Genomic DNA, 26,273 nt, shown 5'->3' with positions numbered 1-26,273 from the left:
ATTTTTGTTGTTGTAAATTTTAATAAATTCCTCTTGCTTTTCTTGAATTAAATTATGTCAATTTTTTACTGATCATAGTGGAAAAAGAGTTCAATTTGGTATAGTTAGTTTAGTTAAAATTTGGTCTAGCCCAACTTAAAGTTGATCCTAATCTTAATTAAAGGTTAAAATTAGTAAATCTGGATAAAAAATCGAGATAAATTGAATTTGGTTGATGGTCGACACAAATCCATTTGGATCAAAAGTTAAAATTATTACAATTTGGGTTGAAGGTTAATTCGTTTTAGATTAAAGGTTCACTCGGATTGATCTCGATTGGAATTTGAGATAATCACTCTAAATTGAAAATATAAATCAATTTGGTAGAAACTATAAATCAATTTGTATGAATTTTGATTTGGGGTTATTTAATTAAAAGTTGAGATAAATTTATTGAGATTGTTTAATAATATAGACCAACTTAAATTGAATGTCTAATAATATATTTTAAAAAATTGATATTTTTTCATGTATGAAAAGAATGTGTCATAAGACTTTTTTTTTTGTGAACATTTTAACTCTCTTAGCTTTTTAATGGGAGTTTTTTTCTTTATTCTGTGAGCTTTTTTTTGGCTTCAATTCCCATTAATGAAGACCAAAGCATGTGAGTATGAATCAAATGGGCAACTCTAATTTTAGATTATATATTTCGAAAACTTTTCACTGCTTTCCAAAATTTCGAGAAGAACATTTCTGGAACAAAGTTTCTGGGACAAAATTTTCAGAACATAATTTCAAAAATAAACTTTCTGAAACAAATAAAATAAGTTCTGAAATAAAATTTTCGAAGTGAAGTTTAAAAAAAAATTCAGAATTTATAAAATGCCTTTTAGAATGTACTATTCAGAATAGCCACATAACAAATGTGTTTCGGAAAAAAAAAATTCTAATATGTTTCAAAAAGCATTCTGGAATGAGTTTTGTTTTTTCTGCATTTTCTTTCTTCTTCCTGTGCAGCGTTCTCCCTCTCTTTTCCTTCCTTTGCAGCAGCGTTGCCACTGCAATGATGATGATAGCAGTGGTGGTGTAGTGTGATGCACTGGTGAAGGATGTTTAAAAGGATTTTCCCAATATTATGGGGGTGCATTAGTAATTGTGGGGGTGAAGGAAGCAATAGCCCAACATTGATCCATTGACCATTGTCCTATTCTTAACTGTTTATTTATTTCTTAGTTTTTAAATAGGACCTGGTCGTTGGGTCGCGCTATTTCGCAGTTCCTTACTATTCGATATCCATTTTACAGTTACAAGTTTTTGTTGCTACCATTCTATTCCTTTTCTGAACCCAATCAAAGTCTGCATCCTCTTCTCCATTCGGTATTTTGAACTCTAAACGTAAGGATGAAATTGTAGGTGGACGTTGGGGAAGCGTGTCCATGGAGTGGACAACATTGCAGCATCTTGATCTGCGCCATGTTGGTCTTGGCGTGAGACCTTTGCAGCCACATGCTGCTATCTTCCATCCTTATCAGGCACTCGTCGCCGTCGCCATCGGAAACTTCATCGTCGGTGAGTACCTTCCTGTAGTGGCACTCTCTTGTGGTGTTATTGGATTCAGGACCCGAACCTCACTCTGCTTTTAGAATTTGGAAACGCCTACTCATGCGTCTCGGATTACTACTTATAACATGTGAGAAGTAATGCAGCATGGCAAAGTACGAACCATTTCTTTGATGGAAGAATTGGTTAGCTCATTCATAACCTAAAACAACTATATCCAATTTGGTGCTGCATTTGAAGTTATTGTTCACTACAAAGTAAAAAGCCCGTCTAAAATAAGAAAATCCTAACTAAATACCTTTGTTAACCACCTTAACGTAATGCCTGGTAAATATTACTTACTTATGTTGAAGCTTTCATTTGTAAAGGAATGTATTGATGAGAACAATTCTCTTTGTTGATCTATTATATCCGAGTCACTGGTTTCACGCACCTAGCCTATTGCTCTTGCGAATTAACCCGTGTGGAGTAGGCCTGCCTTTTTTTTTCTGCTTCATTATTTTCTTTTCGAATTATTTTTTGCAAATGTGTCCCTAATTAGTCTGTTTACATGTATGCAGAGTTCGATGCATTAACAGGAAGCAAGATTTCTACTCTTGAAATTGGTGCTCCAGTTGTCCGCATGTTATATAGTCCTACAAGAGCGCATACTGTGATTGCAATTCTCCAGGTTGGACCTACCGGACTTACATTTTTGTGCAAATGAGAATTTTCTTTTGTAGTTTCTGGTAATACCTTTAGTATTCAAAATGCTAGCATATGAGGAGATATATTGATTGGAAACTGATTGAAAACTTGATGCTAGGAAATCGGTTAAGGTGGTTTGACATTTACTAAAAAGGCTACTGGAAGTACTAGCGAGGAGTGTAAATTGAATGGATTTTAGTTTTATGAAAAGGGGGAGTGGGAGACCAAATTAAGGTAATGACGGAAATTGTTCCGATGAATACATCTATGGGAATTTGGTCTTTAGTTGAGCTCAATGACAATGTGTGGTCAAATGTCGCCAATTTTGTTTAGTGAGATAAAACTTGCTGTATGGTAACATTATTTTCTAATGCTTCAGTTCTCAAAGGAACTTGTGAAACTTCTTCTCCCAATAAAGTATGGACAGTGGAAGGTTAAAATACAACAAATATTATACGCACGGTTAATGTGTTTCAGCCTATCGTATTGTTCTCCTAAAATCCGTAAATTTCCAGAAACGTGTTTGTGCTTTTGTATTTTTGGCAAGATATGTATGCAAATCAGGTCCTCATTAGTATATTTAAGGTAATAAGGACAAGATTGTAGGATGTTGCTGAACCATTCACATGGTTAAGTTCAGTTCAGAAAAAGAAACAATTTCAGGAAAAATATTGGAAATTATGTACGTGTGGAATAATTAGGATTAAAATGGACATAAAGGATTTATGTACTTAAGATTTGGACTGCAATTTAGTTGAATTTTCTCCTTTTTTTTCCTTCAAAATAAGAAAAAACTTGTTAGTTAAGAAAGTCTTGCTGTAGTAATATTTCTTCTGATTTTAGTGAAACTGAGATGGGCATGTTGTGAGGTTTCACGTGCCGGGATTGTTTGGGAAGATATTTTACTAATTCATTTTTCTATTTAATTATATCTTGATATTTGGTTAGAGTGTCATTCTCCCTTTTTTATTGAAAGGTATTTGTTATGAGCTTGGTGTTATATATTTTGATTTTGATAATTTTAGTTAATGAGGAGAGATCATTTATACCAATGTAACTTAATTCAACCATTACATCATCAATAACTTTACATAAAAAGTGATTTTTGTCTGTTCAATTGTTTAATTATAATTTTATATCATATTGATTGTTTATGTCAAAGTTTTTCCATAGTGAACAAGTCTGTTCAATTGTTTAATTATAATTTTATGATTGTTTATGTCAAAATATTTTCCATATTGAACAAAAGGTAATCACATAATTCATATTTTAGTATATTTTTAAAGACAAAATAATCTTTGATGTTTTTTACTTATGTAAAATTTATCTATATGAATGAAGTATCAAATAATTTGAACTAAAATAAGATTTTGTATGCATTATCTTCGTGAAAAGAACCTTAAATCCAAAGGTGAGTTTTAAGAAAACTTGATCCAATTGTAAGTTATTGAATGATGCAGTAGTTGATAAAAGTTACATTGGTGTAATTTGATCTCCATCCTTTAGCCCAAAAGTTGCACACATAGATAATCCAATGTAGTGAATTTCTGTGCCATTTGTCGGGTAAATTACATTTTTCTATACTTACTCCTTTCCCTAACTTCGGAGAATTTTAGTCTTTGTTATTTCTGAATGTAATGTTCCGAATTCCTGTTTTTATCGGTTTATGTTTTGAGTTGTGACACCAAGATCTTCTGTACTTATTACAACAGTTGATTTTCCATTTGCAGGATTGTACATTACGATCCTGTGATTTTGACTTAGAGCAAACATCCGTACTGCATTCACCAGAGAAGAAGAATGAGCAAATTTATTCTGATACAGAAGTTCATCTGGCATTAAGCCCACGCCAATCTATTGTGTTTTTTGGATTTCATAGACGGATGAGTGTGACAGGTTGGATATCTGGTTTCTCACATGTTAAGTTAGATGTGTTATTGTCTCCAATTTGACTGCTAATATTAATATTTTTGGTCTATATCTGTTTTTGCATAAATGAAGTTGTTGGAACTGTTGAAGGCGGTAGAGCACCCACAAAAATTAAGACAGACTTGAAGAAGCCTATTGTGAATCTTGCTTGTCATCCTCGCCTCCCCGTTCTGGTATTTATTTGAATATATTTTTAATCACTTTTAGCAGGTTCCTGCTATGCATATTTGTGCTTCAATAAAGACTTAGTTTCCAGTCTCTCTTCTAATGATACTTCAGCTCTGTTCTTTTGACTCCGTTGCTTTTCTGTCCTAGTATGTAGCTTATGCAGAAGGTTTGATTCGAGCATATAACATTCACACTTATGCTGTTCATTACACACTTCAAAGTGAGATGACTCCTGACACATTTTATTCTTGATAAGATGGTTTATATTTCTCTTGTGAGTCATATCCTTACTGTTATTTTATTTTGTTTCTTATTCAGTTGACAATACTATAAAGCTTAATGGTGCCGGTGCTTTTGCATTTCACCCAACTCTAGAGTGGATATTTATTGGTGATCGACGTGGTACTCTATTGGCATGGGATGTATCAACTGAGAGACCTAGTATGATTGGATTGTGAGTAACTGTGTCTATGGCTGAGATTTCCCTTTCCTGTAACTTAGAGACCTTGTATCGTGGAAATATTCATGTTTGTCTTGGGTTCTGATGGTTATATTATTTCATATCCAGAACACAAGTTGGATCACAACCAATAACATCAGTTGCTTGGCTAGCCACATTACGGTTACTTGTAACCCTATCAAGGGATGGAAATCTGCAAGTTTGGAAAACACGGGTTGTAGTTAATCCTAACACACCTCCTATGCCGGCAAGTTTTTTTGAGCCTGCTGGTTAGCTAACTTTGACTCTTTAAGCCTCTACTCTGAATTTCACGTTGGTTTTTGACAGCTTGTTTCTCTTGTATCAATTTTCATGCAAACTTTCTAGTGGTCCTGTCCCCCCTCTTGTAAAATGCTGTAGAATATAGAAGGATAGAGAGAAGGATCATTCCAGCAGTTATCTTGCTTCACTCATTTTACTAAACATGGTTGGCTAATACTTTTGACATTCGATGCAGCAATTGAAGCACTTGATATCCCTCGCATCCTTTCTCAACAGGGTGGAGAAGCTGTGTATCCCTTACCACGAATTAAAGCTTTAGAATTTCATCCAAGATCTAATTTAGCAGCACTCGTATTTGCAGTTGCGTGAAACCTTCCATTATTTTATACCTTCGCCCGTGAATATTGGATTTATGAATTTGTTGTTTATTTTAATAGAACGTAACAAGTGGAGAAACTTCGAAAAATAAGACCACGTACAGTAGAGAAAGGAGAAAGAAACTTTATTCAGTTTTGCAATGTGCACGGGGATCATCAGGTGATTGATTTTTATTTAACTAGAATCTAAAGATCCTTTAGTATTCGAGTTAACAACTGCCAATTTGTGCATCGAATTTGCCATTATAACATCGATATTTGTCTCGGATAGTGATATGTGGTGACCAACCTGAGAAAAACTACAATAGGATAGTTCATAGTGCAATGGCCTCTATTCGTAAATCTTAAGCGCTCTTAAAATAGTTTATGTTTTAGTTCCATAGCTATTGTGATTGTCAGTTTTGGTCTCGGATTTATATCAAGTTATTTTGTTTCCTTACATTTCTATCCTTTGCAATATGGTCGCTACATCCTAATTCCATTTGATGGAGTTAGTTAGTGTGACAGACTGGCATCACAAAGTAGAGTGTAAATGCAATATACAAGCTAAAACACAAAATACTTGTACTACTATAACCTAAAAAGGTACTTTGATTGTATAGACAAAATTGTCATTATCACTAGGCTTGTATGTGAATTTTTTATTTTTGACACCAATGAACAAGTGAAGAAATGTCTTTTCACTTTGAACAAACTAATGGCTAAATTACTGAATGGAATCAAGATGGAAGGGAGAAAACTTGAATTATTCAATTAGAAATTAGGAGATTAAAATCTTACAATCACAATAGTTTAGAAATTAAAAACATTTTCTGTTTTCTAAAGGAAATCGTGTAAGGAGTAACGAGTTTATTGAGTATGACTCATTCTCTTACATTAGACGATGATTTCCTCGACCATTGCATCCTGCTTGGTTTCCACGACCTCCCCTTCTATAAGTAGATACCATTGTCGAAGATTCAGCAAACTTAGGAGTACCTCCACTATTTTTTAGAGTAGGATTGTGAAGAAGCCTTGCTGTTAAAACTTTCCATTAAAGGAATCTCTTCACTGGTAAGAATTTGGCCAGGAAGGTGATCAAAATATGGATTCAAACAACAAAGAACCAGTGCCGAGTAGAGTTTGTTAAGTTTCTTCACCTTTTCTAATGATTTTCCCTCTACAAACGCTTAAGTTCTAATGCAATACAACTGATTGGGATTGATCAATGTATATGATATCATGTCATGATCGGTATGTTTAAGAGAGACCAAATTTTGTGTAGAATCCTGCTATCGTTGAATGTTATTAGCAAAAATACTTTGAACCTCCCTCTAAAATGAACAGCATGTCTTGAAAGTTTTGAGAGTCTCCAATATATTGTTGGGTATCCAAGTGTGAGTCCAAGTCCCACATTGGATAGAAATGAGAAAGTAGAGCAGTATATAAAGATGAAAGACCCATTAACTCATTATCTTAAGGTTTTGGGTAAAGAGTGGTGTCGATCCCTTATATAGTTGGTTCAGATGTTATTAGTCCTAGAGGTAAATACATCACATTCTAGAAGCTAGGGCTACAAGGACAACGACTGTGCTAGCCTTGGAGGCCAAGTGTGCGCCTATCTACTTCTAGAAGGTCAAAGATTATACATAAGTTTTTGGTAAAACACTAAATGTTTGTCTCACTCCAAGCTAAATGTTTGTCTCACTCCAAGTCATAAATTAGAACTTTTGGTTATTATGTCTATGTATTCTATTTAAGAGCAATTGCTCCTCCATGAATAATATCGGAAATAATATTTTTGACACTAATAGAAAGCATTGGTGCTGACACGTAAAGGCTCAGATCACTAATTGAGTTCAGAAAGAAAACCATTAGCCTAAGCAAAAATTCTTAACATACTCATTTTTGTGTGCATATTTTGCTACTTACTTTTTTTACTGTGTATTGTTAGTCTTTTCAGTTTATTGCCTATATTAGTGTCATACTTGTCATATTAGCATAATAATTGTTGTTTTAATGATGAAGCTCTTTAATGAGATATATGCTAAAGATAGAGATGCTATGCAGCATCTTTTTTAAAAGAAAAATTATCAGCCTTGGGTTCATCTGGAGTGTTAGCAGACCATCAGCTGCAAGCTCAATTACAGGAGCATCATTTGAAAGGGTGAGTTCAAATCTACAACTGAGAAGAGGAAAATATTACTAGTATTATATGGAAAACCTGGTGATTAGAAACCACTGTATATTATGCTGTTCTGACAAGATCCCATTTTTTGTGGTTTTAGTTTTTAGTCTTGAAACTTAACTGGGTACTACTATATTATATTTTGAATTATGAAAATGAGAGAGGAAGAATCTTAGTATTTCCAAACTTTAATTAACTGATTACAACAGGTAAGAGATCAAGTATATGTAGATGTTCAAAACCTGACAAATAACTATGAGATAACAGTAGTTACAGAGTACATTTATTACGAATGTGACAAACCCTGACAAATAACTATGAGATAACAGTAGTTATACAAAAATCTGTTTACAGAGTAAACTTTGCTCTAATAGTAATACCGCCCAAGCTCGTGAATGGAACAAGCTGGAGTCAACCACTGCAATGTTGGTCTTAAGAGCTACAAACCGAGTTGGAGTTATATCCTTGATCAAAATATCGACATGTTAACAAGAACGAAGGATATGCACAACTTGCAGTTGTTTGTTTATTATTCTTTTTGCGAACAAAAAGGAGATCCAATTGCATGTGGTTGGTGTGACCATGAAGAATTAGATTATGAGCAAGAAAGCCACATTGCTCACAGTGTCATAGGCTCACTGAACTTTTTGTGATCAATGATTACCCTCATAAGACACATTTGTATGACTTGGGTGCCAATTTTTCAAGGCCTAAGGTAAGGTTATGAAGAAAGTAGGCGGTACTAAAGACACAAGGAGGAAGCATGTAAAGATGTGAATGGGGGAAGAGGACAAAATATTCTAGAGGCAGTCTAGAGAGCCAAAGTCATGAAAAAGGTACTTTGATTCTCCAATTCCTTCTTGGTCTCGGTCAGGATAGAAGTAGCCGGTGGCAGGAGATCATTGAATTCATGGAGTGTTGCATGATCTCGCCCAATATAGGAAACCACAGGGCGATGAAAGCATGGTGGGGCTAAAAGAGTCATTAGGTCTTTATATATGCACATAGTTGTGCTACACTCCAAAGCAATTCACAAATTTCATGTGGAAGAAAAACAGGCTCTTATACCAAGTTACATGAGATAAAATAGAGGTTTATTGAGCATAACACTGTATTAGAATACACCACAGAATCATGATGATATAGGCTTAATTCATTCATTAAACATGATTAGAGGATATTTTATTTCCTTTGAATGAGATATTCATATCAAAATATTCTAATTTGATTCTCAACTGTCATCTTTAACCTGAAACACTTACTGTTAGGTTCCCTTCTAAGAACCCTTCACAAACAGTCTAAAAGGCACACAACACACCCACACCCAGAAGAAAGAATGATATATTCTTGTATTGATAGTAAAAGAATACAGAGTATGTGAACTGTGAGAGCTTAACCTCCTCCTCAGGAATGATAAATTTCTGTTAGACTTCTACAAAACAATCAACTAACTATTCACAGCTATTCAGTTAGCTATTTATACAAACGAATACTCACTCCTCCTAACTGCCAAAACAATTAGGTATTCCTAGTTTTATTCCTTCTCTCGTAAACCCTCCAACTCCTAACACTTACAGTGAATGATAGAACGATTTGAGGGTAAGGGAACAAAAGACCTAGTACTGTTACTAAGGACAGCATATGTTAAGCTTTAGCAGCTTTCAGCCAAGTGGGATGCATGACCTGTTTGGTAGGTTTAGGTTCCATGAGTGAGTAATAAAGCGAAATGGAGACAGGGTTTTAACACACCTTGTTTACCTCAAATTTTTCATAATGGACACTGACAGGGAGGGAGACAAATGTGACAAGGAGGTTGAGAATGAAGGGATCTAAAGGATGAAGTGTTGAAATAACGATATGTATAGAAAGAGAGTAAATCGAGGAGAGGAGGGAGATTGGTTGGGAAAGAGATTTGAATAGCGAAACCAAAGCTTTAGTTTTTTCTAATTGATAATCTATTGCATGATAATTCACTGTGTTTAAACTTATTTTGAGGAAACATTTTCTGAGATTAGTCTTAAATTAAGCAATTTGAAGTTTATAATTGTTCAAATTGCTTTACTACTCATTACTTTTGACTCTTTTATCCTATAGTTCGTTATCCAGTACGTGTAATTATTTCCACTTTATAATTATCTTATGTCCTTGTTGATTGTCTACTCTCTTCCTTGCAGCCACAATCATCTCACAATATTAGACATTGCAAGGAAGGCTTTTCTTTACAGTGTATATTTCTTTCTTGTATTTTCTTTTACTTAAATAGATGAATGATGCAATGACATACATGTGACTCTAATGTTTGACCACCAATTTGGATGGACCAAATTTTCTTACAGCCCCGTGTTTAATTTCCTTAGAGTAGTTTATATAATCTTCTCGCTCCTGACCCATATTTTGTACTTGTACATTTGTTCTTATAGCATTTTATGGAAGGCAATACAAAAATTGCTCCAATATCTCGCTTGCCTCTCATCACTGTTCTAAATACCAAGCATCATTTGAAGGGCATTCCAGTTGTACAGGCAAGATTCCTTTAACATTTGACTTTGAGATTGATTTGTTTTTCTAGTACATTGTTATTCAATCATCTTATACCATTTATGCATTCCCAGCCATTTCATTTGGAGCTAAATTTCTTCAATAAAGAGAATCCAGTTCTTCACTATCCTGTCAGGGCTTTTTATGTGGATGGACCTAATCTTATGGCATATAATATATTATCTGGATCTGACAGTATCTACAAGAAGCTTTACAATTCGGTAATGTAGAGACTAGAAAGAGTAGTAAGTTAAACAAATACCATATTGTCTTTTTTTCTATAGAATTTATCGTTTGCACAATATTGACAAAATTATATTTCTTATTATTGATTGAGCAGAATTGCATTAGAAAGTTATATTGGTAGAGTTTAGGGAAGATCCTAAACAAATTGAGTACAAAATAAATATAAGGATAAGATAAGGAGTAAAATAAGGGATCATTAAAGGTTATGTTTGAATAATTTCATCTACAAATTACCTAAATCTTTTTTTATCCTTGTATTATATTTAAAATAAAAGCACATAAGTGAATACTCCCTTAAGTTGGTGCATAGATGTCGAACATGGCCAACTTGCTTATAAAGATTTCCAAACTAGGTCCAAGCAGTCCTTTTGTTAGAATGTTTGCCGCTTACTGTGAAGTAGAAAGAAATGGCTTGCAAATTTGGTTGGGTCCAGCAAACTATTTTTCCTCTAGAAGATTGTTTTATGTTGTATGATCACTTTCACATTGAACATACATTAGCTTATTAACAAATTAGGCAAACCTCATATACCAAGCCTTAGATAATTGTTTCATTTTGTTTAGATTTCTAAAGACTAGTTTTTGGAACTCACTCTTTAAAACACACTGTTATTGGTTAAAATTTTACTGAAAGTTTCAACATCATGGTAGATGTTCATTAAAGAATCTGTAAGTGTGAGACGTACACAATTTTGTGATTTCCAATAAATTTCAATCAAGAGTGTGTTAGAGAGTGTTTTTAACATTTTCTTTTATTAAAATGTGATTCAACACTTGGAGATGCATTCATGTAGACTTTTCCCTTCAAATCCCCATTTAGAAAGGCGGTATTCACATCTAGTTGTCGTAATAATGATCAATCTATATTGGTAGCATGACAAAAGAACTCTAACGATAAGTCAAATTTTCCATCTTCTCTCCCCTATGGCTATCATCTTGTGAAAGACAGCTTCGTTCCATTCAAGATCTCTTAGAGAAACTTGTATACCTTTAGGAATTTATGTTTTTTTGTCATTTTTTTATATAAAAGCCTTAAAGGAAGGGTACAAGTTTTCAAGTGACTAAATTTGAAATAGGAGGATGTTCTGTTCATGATTTTTTACCCTTTCTATTGGCAATATATTAGGGACCCCATATTAACTAATGATAAGCCCAAAGTAGTGTATATAATTGGAGGAATGCTCATTTTACTAGCGGGTTTTGTAGTATTGGTTAGGCTTAAACCAAATTATAAAATGATATAGAGTCGATTGTTGTTGGGCCAATTGGGTCATTTGCAATTTAGTCATCATGGGGTCATCCTAAGAGGGTGAGTTAGAAGGTCCATATCAATTAGTTATATGATCAAAGTACTATAAGTAAAATACAATCCTATTATGACTTGCACAAGGACAGTGTGTGGAGAATAGATAAGAACATTATATCAAGCAGCCAGTAACTCCAATATCTATGATCAATGGGTTTTAGAATTGTATGTTGTACTCAGAAAACCAGTAGAATTTTGTAGCACTAAGAGAAATTTTAGTTGAAAAGAACTTGCACAAGTGTTTTAATTGTTCCTTAGTGAAAGGAAGGGACTTTCCCTTCTACTCCATGTTTTCTCTATTTGAGGCTTAAAATGACCCTTCTCCATTCAGCAGTTGGATTATAATCTGGGAAATACAACTGAAGAAAAGAGCATTGCCACTAATGAGGATGCAACTTTGTCGCCAACAGAATTCATGGAAGACATGGTGGGAAAACATAGGAACAGAGATACCATGCAATTTTAGAAGAAAATGACATTTGTAGTATTCATTGATCAGAATTACATTAGTTATGGAGGAAACTGTCTTGGAGAGATCTTGACCACTCTCATTAGAAAATAAATATAAGGATTAAGATTAGGGGGAAAATTAGGAAGAAAAAGAAGGATAGGATTTGAGTAATCAAATCTTGATTGTATCTACCTAAATCTTCTAAAATTCTTATTCGAAAATTTGAAATAAAAGCACATGCAGCTGTTTGACGATTAGTTTATAACTATTTATATTTTACAAGTGAAAACAATATTCAACCTTCAACGTTCAACAACTTTGTATAGATTCCTCGGGGTGTGGAGTATCAAGCAAAATACTTGATTTACAGTAAAAAACAGCACCTATTTCTTGCGGTTTATGAATTTACTGGTACTACAAATGAAGTTGTACTTTACCGGGAAAACACTGATGCAATGACATCAAACAGTAAAAGCAGCACAGTTAAAGGTATTATTTATACGCATAGAATACGTTTTATTTTCTCTTCCCGAGTTTGGCCATGCATTGTTGCTATAAGTAATTAATTCTAGTAATTGTCTACAGGTTGTGATGCGGCATTTATTGGTCAGAATGAAAATCAGTTTGCTATTCTCGATGATGACAAGACAGGGCTGTCAGTATATACACTACCAGGAGGAGCCTCACAAGAAACAAAGGAAAATGATAAACTTTTTGAAGAAAATCAACCTACAGAAACTAACGATGGTTCAATTCGCGGCCCAACGCCATTTATGTTTGAAACTGAAGTTGATCGTATCTATTCAACTCCTTTAGGTGCTTGAATACATACATATTTACTTCATCACTTTTTGTTTCTGCGTACATTTGGAGTGATGGGGTCCATTGATACTGCAGTAAATCAAATTAATCTTAAAATAAATTACTTCCTATAGGGTGTAATTCTCACAAAACCCCTTTTTGTATTAAAATTTGTATCATATGCATCATGCACATAAAATTTCACATTGAAGAACTTTCGCACTCCGTGAGGAATTCTTGAATATATTTGTAAACCCTACTTTTCAAATAAATGGAAACATTTACCATTTCCCAGTAACTTTTTTCTAATTTAACTTCTCTGATATTTTGCCTTCCAAGTTTTTGATAATATTTACGCATATTCAATGGTTGGATTGGTCAATATAGTTTTGTAGAAAAAATCAAGTTTAAATAATATCAAGTCCTAATTAAACTGGCGACGTTTGATCTTTCCCTTACAACCTAACACATCTTTTTCACCATTGCCATTATTTTACTAGCAGTATTAAGTACTGATTTCTTGTTACTGGTCCCAGATTCAACTTTGATGTTTGCTTCTCATGGGAGCCAAATTGGACTAGTAAAGCTCATACAAGGGTACCGCCTTTCCACTTCATCTTCCAAAGGGCATTATATATCAACCACGGGCGAGGGCAAAACGTCACTCAAATTGAAAAGGAATGAGATTGTACTTCAGGTATCATTCAATAGCGTGCTTATTTAATTATGACTAGAAGTAGTGGTCGTGCACACCTTGTCTGTGCAGTTAAGTGAAAAAACCCAGGGATGAGTGAATTAAAAAAAAGGAGACTAATGGAATTGTGGTTATTTAAATTCCTTCTTTTTTTCGAAAAACAAAATGAACCATAAATTTTAAAGAGTAATTAAATAATAGAATACATGATTCAGTCCAAAGAGAGAAGAAAAAACTCGAAAACTAAATAATAAACTGAAATAAGTTGTGAATTGATAATGAGAAGAGTAATAGAAAGTGATGACATTCAAGCCTTTATATAGGCTTGTAAGCTAGTGATAAGATCCCTGAACTCAAGTTGTGTATTAGGAGACAGAAGAGAGGTATCACAGTAAGGAGGGAGAATTGGAGCCTAACTAACTGCTGACTTGGCAGTAGTGGCGTAGGGTGTTCAGAAGTTGCTAGAGAGGGAAAAAGTACAAAAAGGAGGTTGTAGTGAGAGAGAAGGGGACTGGAAACTGCCTCTGGGATTAGGAGCAAATTGGGCACTCTCGAATTTGTCCTGTTATCATTTATTTTCTCCTGCTATTTCTAATTTCTAATTGTATTCTCTATTCCCAGTTCTGAATCACATTGATTCTGACGGAAACATCTATTATTAATGCAAAACTGATTTGTAAAATGAAGATTGTATTTATCTATATAATACTTTGGTCATATCTCTAATTAATGTAAAATCTCTATCAAATTGTTTGCAATTGTGTTCTTCACACACACGTTTCACAAATTGTTTGCAATTGTGTTCTTCACACACGTTTGTCATTTGGGAATAATCGAAGGCGTTTTCTTAGCATTCACAGAGAAAAATAAGGCTCTTTACAGCCAAGCCTCCCCTTTGGTAAAAGTCATTATTACTCATTAGTTTAGGGTTTCTTGTTTGCATAAATAATATTTGTTGAAATAAAAGAGAAAGAGAAACCTGGGCTGAATCTCTAATGTGTTAAGACCGCAAAGAATTTTGCATATATAAATAGAAAAATATAAAGAGATGGTCATAAAATTATATCTAATATTTCCGTTAATACCAAATTATAAATATAATTAATTTTAAATCTCTTAATGATTTAATAAATCATTGAAGTAACGAAGAGCATAAACTTTACCCAAATATTCAGCCATTATATCATTAACACTCCTAGGAGCGAAAATATTTAAGATATTTTGACATTGAGTATCATTGGTCTACAACAATTTGACTTGTTCCCAATGTCTCATATTTGTTTCACTGATTAATGAGTAATAGACTTAAGTACAATGCATCATTGAACATCAATTTTCAACCAAGTAGAAAGCTAACTTTTAGCAATGATGGTCACATTCTGATGAAGATGATCAACATAAAGTCAAAGTCTAATGTCCGATGTTGAAATTTCGATCTAATTTGTCAATAAATAGATGTACATGTACATAGTATGGATAGACGGATCATAAGAGCAACATAAGAGGCTACATATAATTGTAGAGACAGAAACTTATCACCGGGAGAGTGAAACAACCTTAAAAAGGTGAAAAAATTCCAATGAACTCCTATCATGATGAAAGTTATAGATAGAGGAAGGAGAGACGAGTCCAATGATGGTGGTCACCGCCGGAGAAGATGTCGGACGCATCGCCAAGTGCAGCGGGACACGGAGGCACCGGCGGGGGCTAGGGCAGCACGTGGAAGGGCATTGAAGCTCCGATCACTACGATTTTTGCGGCGTGGTGGTCGCCTAGCCAGGGCGAGCAGAACTGTGGTGTCGCCGGCGGGAGCACAACAGGGAGACCAGACTGGGTAGTGATGGCATAGTGGTGGCAAAGAAACAGACTAGAAAAAAAAATATTTTCCCGGAAGGCAAGGGGTAAAAGTGACTTCAGATACCATGTTAAAATAAAATAGAGTGATAGGCTGAATCTCTCACCTGGCTAAGCATGTCTGATTATGCATTTATAAATAAGAAAGTGCAAAGAGACTTTATTGAATGATTTTATTATGGTTCTTCTTTGTAATAAATACATGTTTTTTTTTTCAAAATGGGCAGGTTTACTGGCAAGAGACTCTCAGGGGACACGTTGCAGGAATTTTAACAACACATAGAGTACTTATTGTTTCGACATCACTTGGCATACTTGCAGGAACTTCGACAAATTTTGACAAAGGGCTTCCTTCAATATCCTTTGATTATTTTTTTCTATTAATATCAAGGAACCATTTATTCTAATTAATCATACACTTGATTAATCAGCAAATATGTAAGATGAGGAGGTGAACATAAATTGTATTGTCACTTTTACTTGTAGCCATTACTTCGGTTGAAAACCATTCTCACTCTATTCTCTATAACCACCTTCCCACTTTCCACACCTCCTCAACCAGGCCATAAATTTCATATTTTAGTTGGATATTTTTTTCTTGTATTAAAGCCTTAACTGATGCCTACTTTAGATCAATCTTATGGATAGGGCCTGCCTTTCTTTTTTCTACTGCCACTGCAATTAGTATACTCGGCTGGGATGGAAAAGTGAGGACTATCTTGTCAACTAGTATGCCTTGTGCAGGTATTATCTGACTGCATGCTTGCATATCACAATATCTTAGCCATCTACTTTGTGTGTTCTATTTTGGAAATTAATTTTTTAGTTGAGATATGAGGAAAAGATGAATATTTTTCCCTGACAATTTTGTACAGGCTGGATACAGATATATACTAAGTGACTAATTAATTTTAACCTAGTATTTACATGAATGGAGGAATCTTGATATCATAGTTTCAGGAAATGAAATGGAAACTAATTACAGAGAAACAGATTGTACAAACAAAAACAGAAACAGGGAAAGTTAAGGATTAAATAATACATACTTTAACACTCCTCCTTATGTTGGTGAGTGGACATACTCTTCCTCAAATTGGTGAATGTGAATGGACATCTTTCATTCATATCTCGTAAGTGCACTCTGCCAAGTTCCTTAGTGCATTCTGTCAAATGATACCCAGATGGACATATAATGTTGTTATAAGCCCAATGTCCAGTTTCTCCATATTGAATTGTCAATCCATCTCTATACGTTTTGTTCTACCATGCGGAACTAGATTACACTGTGTGAAAGGCTATTCAAGTTTTTTTTCACTATTTATTTAGTTTACTTCTTGTACAACGATAGTATTGTAGCTCTTTACTTTTTACAGCTGTAGACTCGAACAAAACTGTTGGTTAATTGAAGTGCAGTATATAACACCTCTTTTATAATTTTTTCAGTTGGGTTGAATGTATTTTCGGAGTAGAAATTTTCTCTCAACTATTCTCTAAAATCTAATGAATGCTAATGGCATATTTGTTGACGCAGATAAGTGCCACAGGGACTTCATACTTTAAGATCAAAAATTATTTTCATCCACAAAAACTCATAAACTCCCTGGGATATGACCCAAAATTCTTTCTTGACACTTGATCTTGTTACTACATTTTACTTCTAGCACTTCCAAGAACATATATATTCTGAAGTGAGTCTTTTTATCTGGAGTCAGTCGCATCTCACAACAAATATATATTGACTAATTAATTCTGACCTTACATCTACATAAGAGATGTCTATCATAATTAAAGGAAATTAAATGGAAACTAACTACAGGGAAACAAATCTGTACAAGTAACAAGAGTAACAGGGAAACTAAAAGACTAATTAACTTGTGCTCTTAGATTTCTTTTCTGTGTATTGTCCTAATGATCTATTTTTTATAAATTCCTTATACAGTCTTGGTTGGTGCTTTGAATGATCGATTGTTGCTTGCTAGCCCTACAGAAATAAATCCCAAACAGAAGAGGGGATTTGAGGTCAAAAGCTGTCTTGTTGGTCTTCTTGAGCCTCTTCTTATTGGATTTGCCACAATGCAACAAAGTTTTGAGCAGAAGCTTGACCTATCAGAAATACTGTACCAAATAACATCAAGGTGTCTTTTTCTACCAATTGCTATCAGAAAATTCTGTCTTCTTTCTATATAGGGTAGAATGTTTTAGGCTTTTAACATTTCTATATTTATATTAAAGCTTTGTAACAACTGACACGGTGTCTTTGTAAATTCTTATTTCAATGAAGGTTTGACAGCTTGCGCATAACACCTAGGTCTCTGGACATCCTTGCTAGAGGTTCTCCAGTTTGTGGAGACTTAGCTGTGTCATTATCTCAATCAGGTCCACAGTTCACCCAAGTAAGTTCTAAAATTATGTCTTGGCTTTTAGTTTTGATCTATTTGATCTTCTAAGGATGTTTATTTTAACATCAGGTGATGCGGGGTGTCTATGCTGTGAAAGCTCTTCGTTTTTCCACTGCTTTGTCAGTTCTAAAAGACGAATTCCTGCGTTCAAGAGATTACCCACAATGTCCTCCTACATCTCATTTATTTCACAGGTTCAGACAGTTGGGTTATTCCTGTATCAGGTTGGTAACGGTTACTACAAAACTTAAATGAACCTATGATGCTGCCACTGTGACTAATGGAACTGCTGAAATATGATGATTGTATGTTTCGTCATTATTGATTTTCTTTAATTGTAAGCCAATAGTTAAGCTATTATGTACCTAAAATTCTATATTATATGTGAAAACTGTAGATTTTTTTATTAACTTTTTTAGTGGATGCTTTAATTGCTTGACTATACTGTATAGATATGATTTGCAATAGAACCAGGGGATATTTGGGCTTCGATTTGGCACCAAACTAATGCTCCTCCCACCCGATTGATTCATTTTAGGGTAAAGTAGTACTTATAAATAACAACTCCATGTCCGAGCTGGGGATCAATCCCAATCCTTGGTTAAGGAACCCAATTGCAAAACCACTTGTGCCAACAACTTTTGGTCATTATGATGTCTTCTGATTCGTGTAGTTTACCAACCTAGAGAGAAAAGGCTTGATTATTGAAGTTTTTTGTGGTTGTTGTATATCATTAATAACATACACTTGGCATTCTTCAATAAGCCAAAACCAACTTATGCAAATTTATTTTCTATAGAAGTTCAATTATTAACTTCTCCATAAAATATGGTGCATAAATTGATTTTAGTGTATGGGTGTGAAACTCCATTCACGCTGTCCTTTTCTTTTAAGTACTTGTAGATAAGTTTATGTAACTGTTGAAAAAAACAGTAGTAGGATGCTGGAATTAATTATTCTCTCATTCATACTTTTGAAACAATACATAGGTGTTTAAAAAGAAACAAACTATTGTCTAATTAAGGTAAGAAATCTCCTGAAATAAAGTCTCTAAATCAGGAGATATCTACCCAATAATACCTGTTCTTAATAAAAGAAAATCTGCCCAATAATTACTAATCCTCATCCCTTAATTTTAGGGATTACACATAATTGCAGGAATACACATAATTGCTATATTAATTGTGTAATAAATTCACATATTCTGACACCCCCCTCAAGCTGAGGAATAGATATTGGTCATTCACAGCTTGCTTATAAGATCTTGGAAGATAGGGCTATTGAGACCTTTTTTTAACACATCAGCTACTTGTTGCCTGGATGGGACATATGCCATGCATATTAGACCTTCGTCTACTTTTTCTTTGATGAAGTGTCTATCTATTTCAACGTGTTTTGTCTAGTCATGTTGAACCAGATTATGTGCAATTTCTATTGCTGATTTATTATCACAGTACAGTTTCATGGGACCCTTCAAATCAACTTTCAAATCATCCAGAATAATTTGTATCCATAATAATTCACATATTCCTTGAGCAAGTGCTCTGAACTCTGATTCAGCTGATGATCTAGACACTACATTTTGTTTTTTACTTCTCCAAGTTACTAAATTTCCACCCAGGAAAGTACAATATCCAGTAGTCAATCTTCTATCAATTAGAGATCCTGCATAGTCTGCATCGATGTAGGCTTCAAGGTTCAATTTTTCATTCTTCTTGAATAGGATTCCCTTTTCGGGAGTGCCTTTTAAGTAATGTAGAATCCTGTAGGCATCTTGAAGGTGAGACTCTTTTGGTTCATGCATAAACTGACTTATTACACTTACCGAATGGGCAATATCTGGTCGGGTATGCGCCAAATATATTAATTTTCTGACCAGCCTCTGGTACATCCTTTTTTCTACTTCTGGTTCATCTCCAGATTTACTCAGTTTGTGATTGGGGTCAATTGGAGTTGTTGCGGGTCTGCATCCAATAGTCTTTGTCTCAGCCAACAAATCGGTTATGTATTTTTGTTAGGATATAATTCCTTGGGTAGAGTATGCTACTTCAATTCCTAGAAAATATTTCAGTTTTCCAAGCTCTTTGAGATCAAATTCTTGGACTAGTCTTTGTTTCAATTTTTCCTTTTCTTTTTCATCATTCCCAGTTACTATAATATCATCCACATACACCAAAAGAACTATTACCTTCCCCTTTTCTGAATGTTTTATGAACAACGTGTGGTCTCCTTGGCTTTGTTTGTAGCCAAATCCCTTCATAACTTTTGAGAACCTCCCAAACCATGCTCTAGGAGATTGTTTTAGTCCATATAGTGCCTTCTTAAGTCTGCACACCTTATTTTGTCTATCTCCTTCAACCCCTTGTGGGATATTCATGTAGATTTCTTCCTCTAGGTCTCCATGAAGAAAGGCATTTTTAACATCATATTGTAGTAGTTTCCAATCAAAACGAGCAGCTAAGGATAGAAGAATCCTTAGAGTATTCATTTTAGCAACTGGTGCAAACGTCTCTTCATAGTCTATTCCATATGCTTGAGTGTATCCTTTGGCCACCAATCTTGCTTTGTATCGTTCAAGTGACCCATCAACACTATATTTTACTGTGAATATCCACTTACAGTCAACAATGTTCTTTTCTTTGGGTTTATCCACAATTTCCCAAGTGTTATTCTTCTCTAATGCTTTCATTTCCACTTGCATAGCATCTCTCCACTCTTTCTTTGCTAGTGCTTCAGTAATATTATTTGGTATAACCACAGAATTCAAGTTTACAATAAAGCTTTTATGGTTAGCTGATAATCTATCATAAGAAACATAATTTGAGAGAGGATAGAGAGGTTTTTTAGGGCAATTTCTAGTACCTTTTCGGATGGCTATTGGAAGGTCAATCTCATTTTCTGGTTCAGGTATTTCTTCATTTTTTGGTGCAGAACTTGGATTGGATTCATGGACTTGCATCATCTCTAGAATTTGCTTTCTCCTGGTGTAAACCTTGTTAAATCTCGGAGGATTGTCAACTTCTATTCGAGTTGCTTCAATGGGGAAATCTGTATCCATAGCTTCTAATCCTCGTTCAGAATTATGTTGGATAGTTGGAGGCTCAGATCTGTTGGTTGTGATATATGGCAGAGTTAAGAACTCAGTATTTTCATGAGGGTCTTCTAGACATTGTTCTGTAAGATTGGTTTTGTTAAAAAAAGGTTTAGTTTCAAGAAAAGTAACATCAGCTAAGATATACCATTTGTTAATGATAGGATCATAACATTTATACCCTTTTTGTGAGGCTGAATATCCTAAAAAATACATTTAACAGCCCTGGGATCCAGTTTATCTCTAGCTTGAACAGGGACATGTGCAAAGGTTGTACATCCAAATATTCTAGGAATCAGTTCATTTGATTTCTTAAAGTGAGGACAGAAATTATTTAGGACTTCTATTGGACTCTTATTACTTAGGCCATGAGAGGGAAGTCTATTAATAAGATATGATGCAGTAAGAACAACTTCTCCCCAATAATTTTTTGGAACATTCCCTTGAAAAAGAAGAGCCCGAGTTATATTGAGTAAATGCCCATTTTTCCTTTCTGCCACTCCATTTTGTTGTGGGGTATAAACACATGAAGAGTCATGGATGATCCCATTAGATTGGAAATACAAGGATATGGTTTGGTTGAAATAATCTCTAGCATTATCGGTCCTAAACCTTTTAATATTAACTCCAAATTGAGTTCTAATCATTGAGTGAGATATGGGAATGATAGTCCTGACATCAAAGTTTTGTTTAAGCAAATAGAGCCAAGTAACCCTAGTGCAATCATCAATAAATGTTACAAACCAGCGGGCCCCATAAATATTTGGTACTGTAGACGGTCCCCATATATCACTATGAATCAATTGAAAAGGTTGAGAGCTTCTATTATTGTTGTTGGGGAAAAATGCACGAGTATGCTTGGCTAACTCACAAGTTTCACAATGAAGTTTTGAGATATCTAAGTTTTCATACAAATGAGGAAACATAAATTGTAGCACCTTAAATGATGGATGTCCTAGACGATAGTGATACAACCATAGTTCATCCTTATTTGTTATACTGTGAAGGGATTTTGCTTGGTTGGTTTGGGATTCTTGAGATACTTCCAAGTAGTAAAGACCATCTTTTTCTTTAGCAAGTCCAATCCTCCTCCCCGAGTCCTGCTCCTGAAAAACACATAGAGATGGGGAAAACATTGCAGAACAATTGAGATCAAATTCTTGGACTAGTCTTTGTTTCAATTTTTCCATTTTCTTTTTCATCATTCCCAGTTACTATAATATCATCCACATACACCAAAAGAACTGTTACCTTCCCCTTTTCTGAATGTTTTATGAATAACGTGTGGTCAGAATATGTGAATTTATTACACAATTAATATAGCAATTATGTGTATTCCTGCAATTATGTGTAATCCCTAAAATTAAGGGATTAGGATTAGTAATTATTGGGCAGATTTTCTTTTATTAAGAACAAGTATTATTGGGTAGGTATCTTCTGATTTAGAGACTTTATTTTAAGAGCTTTTTTACCTTAATTAGACAATAGTTTGTTTCTTTTTAAACACCTATGTATTGTTTCAAAAGTATGAATGAGAGAATAATTAATTCCAGCATCCTACTACTGTTTTTTTCAACATGGTATCAGAGTCATGGTCAGAGCCTATCCTAGCGATATTTGTTGTTTGCTAGATATATTGTTCCACCCGCTATCGGCCTCTATCGGGCCGCTATCGAACCACCCATTAAAATGTCTAATCCCACGCTCGAGATGTATATACCTCGGCGTGAGGAGGAGTGTTGGAAGTCCCATATCAACTAGAGATAAGGTCAATTCATAGTTTATAAGTGGGTGCAAACCTCACCTTACAAGCCGGTTTTGTGGGGTTGAGTTAGGCTTAAAGTCCACTTCTAACAGTAACAAGGTCTTATTCTTGTGTGGTTTAATTACTTGTTGTATCCCTATACACTTTGTTTTAGTTCCTTCCTACTGCTAAACTCAGTAGCTTCTAGGTGTAAAAATAACAATCTGTATCAACTTATAATTCCATCAACCTTCTCGTATATAAATCTGAAATCAGGGATTTTGATATGCAAATCTGATCCAGGGAAATAAAAATGAGATATGGTAATCCTAATTAGTGGTCTACATTACTATTCTACTTATCTGATGCTATTGATGAGCTGGTGTATGGATGATTATGATTAAGTTTTTCAAATATTGTGATTTAAATGTATGTTCACTTCTAATTTAAGATCACTTGCAGGTTCGGTCAGTTTGATAGTGCAAAAGAAACCTTTGAAGTTACATCAGATTACGAAAGCATGCTTGATCTATTTATATGCCACCTAAATCCTAGTGCAATGAGGCGTCTTGCTCAGAAGTTGGAAGAAGAAGCTCTTGACTCAGAATTGAGGCGATACACTGAAAGGATTTTACGGATTCGATCTAGTGGATGGACTCAGGGCATATTTGCCAACTTTGCAGCAGAAAGTATGGTTCCTAAAGGACCTGAATGGGGTGGTGGCAACTGGGAAATCAAAACCCCTACTAATGCAAAGGATATACCTCAGTGGGAGCTTGCTGCAGAGGTGACGCCATATATGAAGAATGATGATGGTGCTATTCCATCCATTATTGTAGATCATATAGGTGTGTATTTAGGCTCAATTAGAGGAAGAGGCAATGTTGTTGAGGTAAGGGAAGATAGCTTGGTTAAAGACTTAATCCCTGCAAGTAAGGATTTTAAAGCAAATGGTCTTGAAGTATCTTCACTTAAACCCATATCTAATCAAGGGGTTGGTAATGCAAAAGGTGTTCCATTAATGGGTCTGGAAAGGTTTAGTAAACAGGGTGCCAGTTCCTCAACTGATGAACAGACTAAAGCAGAAGAGGAATTTAAGAAATCCATGTATGGAGCTGCTGCTTCTGACAGCAGCAGTGATGAGGAAGGAGTATCAAAAACCAAAAAGCTACGTGTTAGAATACGAGATAAGCCAGTTACCACTTCTGTGGATGTGGATAAAATTAAAGAAGCCACTAGTAAATTTAAACTAAGTGAAGCGTTAACTCCAACGAGGAGTAGGTCCTTTACTAGTGGATCCCAAGATCTTGGCCTGTCTCAGCCACCTGCAGCTACTGGAGTGGCTGCTCACACTGTTTCAGCTCCAGGTGACCTGTTTAGTACAATTTCCTTGACTCAACCAGAATCAATTTCACAGCCAACTCCTGGGGTTGCAAGTGGGGGAACTAAAGTAGGACCTATTCCAGAAGACTTCTTTGAGAATACAATTCCATCTCTTCAGGTTGCTGCTTCACTGGCTCCTGCTGGTAGATATCTCTCTAAATTTACTGCAGGAGCTCAAAGCGGCGAAGCAACTCAAAACCAGGCTAGTGCTTACGAATCTGATGTTAGTCATCAAGGTCATGTTTCTCCTCAAGCTGTTCAACTACCTGTGTCTCCTATCGAGACTGTAGGACTTCCTGATGGTGGTATACCACAATCCTCAAATCAGGCTGCAGTCATTCCCCAATCACAGTTTCCGGCACCAATTTCTAGCCAACCTCTTGATCTTAGTATATTTGGGGTACCAAATACTTCTAATTCTGAAAAGCCTCCACAAACTGGTTCTCCACCATCCTCTGTAAGACCAGGACAGGTATAAATACGTATGTGCATGCATTTTCATTTACACATAGGATGAGTAATGCTTTCTAAACATAGTATTAAAGATAAGGGAATACATAAACAGAAATTCTCATTTTATGGTGTTTGCTTTAATCATTTTGTTGATATTATAAATAGAGAAGAAATTAAATAGACTTGTCAGGAAAAAATTTCTGATTGAACTGGTGTGCTTATAAAGAGTGATTACTTCTGATAATGCTGCAACCAAGCAGTCAACTTTACTGAACCTAGTGAATCGCATATAACTAAGGTGTATTTTAGGAAGAAAGGAAAGGACAGCAGGGAATTGGAAGGACTAGTTTGGGAGAGTGTATTGTAATAACTGCACAGATTGCAGGTGGGGAAGTGACCTGATTCTGTTAGTGAATTAGAATGAAAAGGGAGATGAATGGGAAGGGCGGAAGCTGAGCCCTTGAAGAGTCTAAGTTCCTCTGTCACTTTCCTTATGTTTGAGTCTTTATCTTTGATATTTAATTTTATACAAGTCCTTATATGACACTGTTACCAACAGCTGAAGGACCTTGTGGAGGTATCTTCAATAAAAACTGTGTTCTAGTTTCTGTTTCCTACTTTGTAGTGTGTATTATTTTTCAGTTCCCAGTCTTATGTCTCCTATGACAGGTTCCCCGAGAAGCTGCTGCTTCTGTGTGTTTCAAGACTGGACTTGCTCACCTTGAGCTAAATCATCTTTCAGATGCTTTGTCTTGCTTTGATGAAGCTTTTCTTGCATTAGCTAAAGAACAATCTCGTGGAAGTGATATAAAAGCTCAAGCAACCATATGTGCTCAATACAAGATAACAGTCACTCTTCTTCGGGTATTACTACTATGCTTCAATTGCTAATAGAAGGGATAGAATGGACTCTGACCAATAAGTAAATTAGGTTGTTGAACTTCTATTTCTCTTGGTCATAATGTGGTCTTGTCGTAAAACAGTAGTTACCGATTTTCCATACTCAATATTTGTTGTGTAGCTAAGTAATCAGTGACAGTTCTATTGAAACTGTTTTTATTGTTACATTGAAAGTCTTTAATTATTTATAACCTTAAGCCTGTCTTCATTACTACAGGAAATTGTTCGTTTGCAAAGAGTTCATGGTCCAAGTGCTATTAGCGCGAAAGATGAGATGGCTAGACTTTCACGCCATCTAGGCTCATTGCCTTTGCTCGCAAAGCACAGAATAAATTGCATTCGAACTGCCATAAAACGAAATATAGAGGTGCAAAATTATGCATATTCCAAGAAAATGTTAGAACTACTATTATCTAAAGCACCTCCAAGTAAGCAGGAAGAATTTAGGAGCCTCATTGATTTGTGTGTTCAGAGGGGTTTGGTTAACAAGTCCATTGATCCATTGGAAGATCCATCACAATTCTGTGCTGCCACATTGAGCAGGCTGTCGACCATTGGATATGATGTCTGTGATCTCTGTGGATCTAAATTTTCAGCTGTGACTGCACCAGGATGCATCATATGTGGAATGGGCAGCATCAAGAGATCGGATGCAGTCGCAGGACCAGTTCCTTCTCCTTTTGGTTGAGCCACTAAAATTTATTTGCTTGTACTGTGTTTCCTTGCGATGCTGTTGTATAGAGAGAAGCAGCTCCATTGTAGGAAGGGATTCGTATAACTGAGAAAATTTCTGGCTATGGATCTAGGAAAATTATAATTTCTTCA

At 35.1% G+C, this 26,273-nt stretch overlaps 1 pseudogene across 1 annotated transcript; it reads left to right on the top strand.

Moving 5' to 3' along the window:
- The first annotated feature begins 1,291 nt into the window (after nt 1–1,291).
- LOC124830722 (uncharacterized) lies at nt 1,292–26,273 on the top strand (annotated as a pseudogene). The gene is made up of 24 exons (XR_015782734.1): nt 1,292–1,548; nt 2,100–2,209; nt 3,957–4,122; nt 4,228–4,328; nt 4,471–4,543; nt 4,642–4,777; nt 4,892–5,052; nt 5,280–5,404; nt 5,482–5,581; nt 7,471–7,567; nt 9,763–9,814; nt 10,009–10,110; nt 10,201–10,368; nt 12,456–12,618; nt 12,715–12,945; nt 13,467–13,627; nt 15,706–15,834; nt 16,105–16,222; nt 17,418–17,613; nt 17,760–17,871; nt 17,947–18,101; nt 23,175–24,567; nt 25,218–25,412; nt 25,666–26,273. The product of XR_015782734.1 is annotated as an uncharacterized LOC124830722 (transcript).

This window comes from Vigna umbellata, chromosome 10, assembly GCF_029865625.1.
Source record: "Vigna umbellata cultivar VRB3 chromosome 10, Vumbellata_1.0, whole genome shotgun sequence".
NCBI lineage: Eukaryota > Viridiplantae > Streptophyta > Magnoliopsida > Fabales > Fabaceae > Vigna > Vigna umbellata.
The sequence above is the reverse complement of the archived record's forward strand: the minus strand, read 5'-3'. Positions and strand labels throughout refer to the sequence as shown.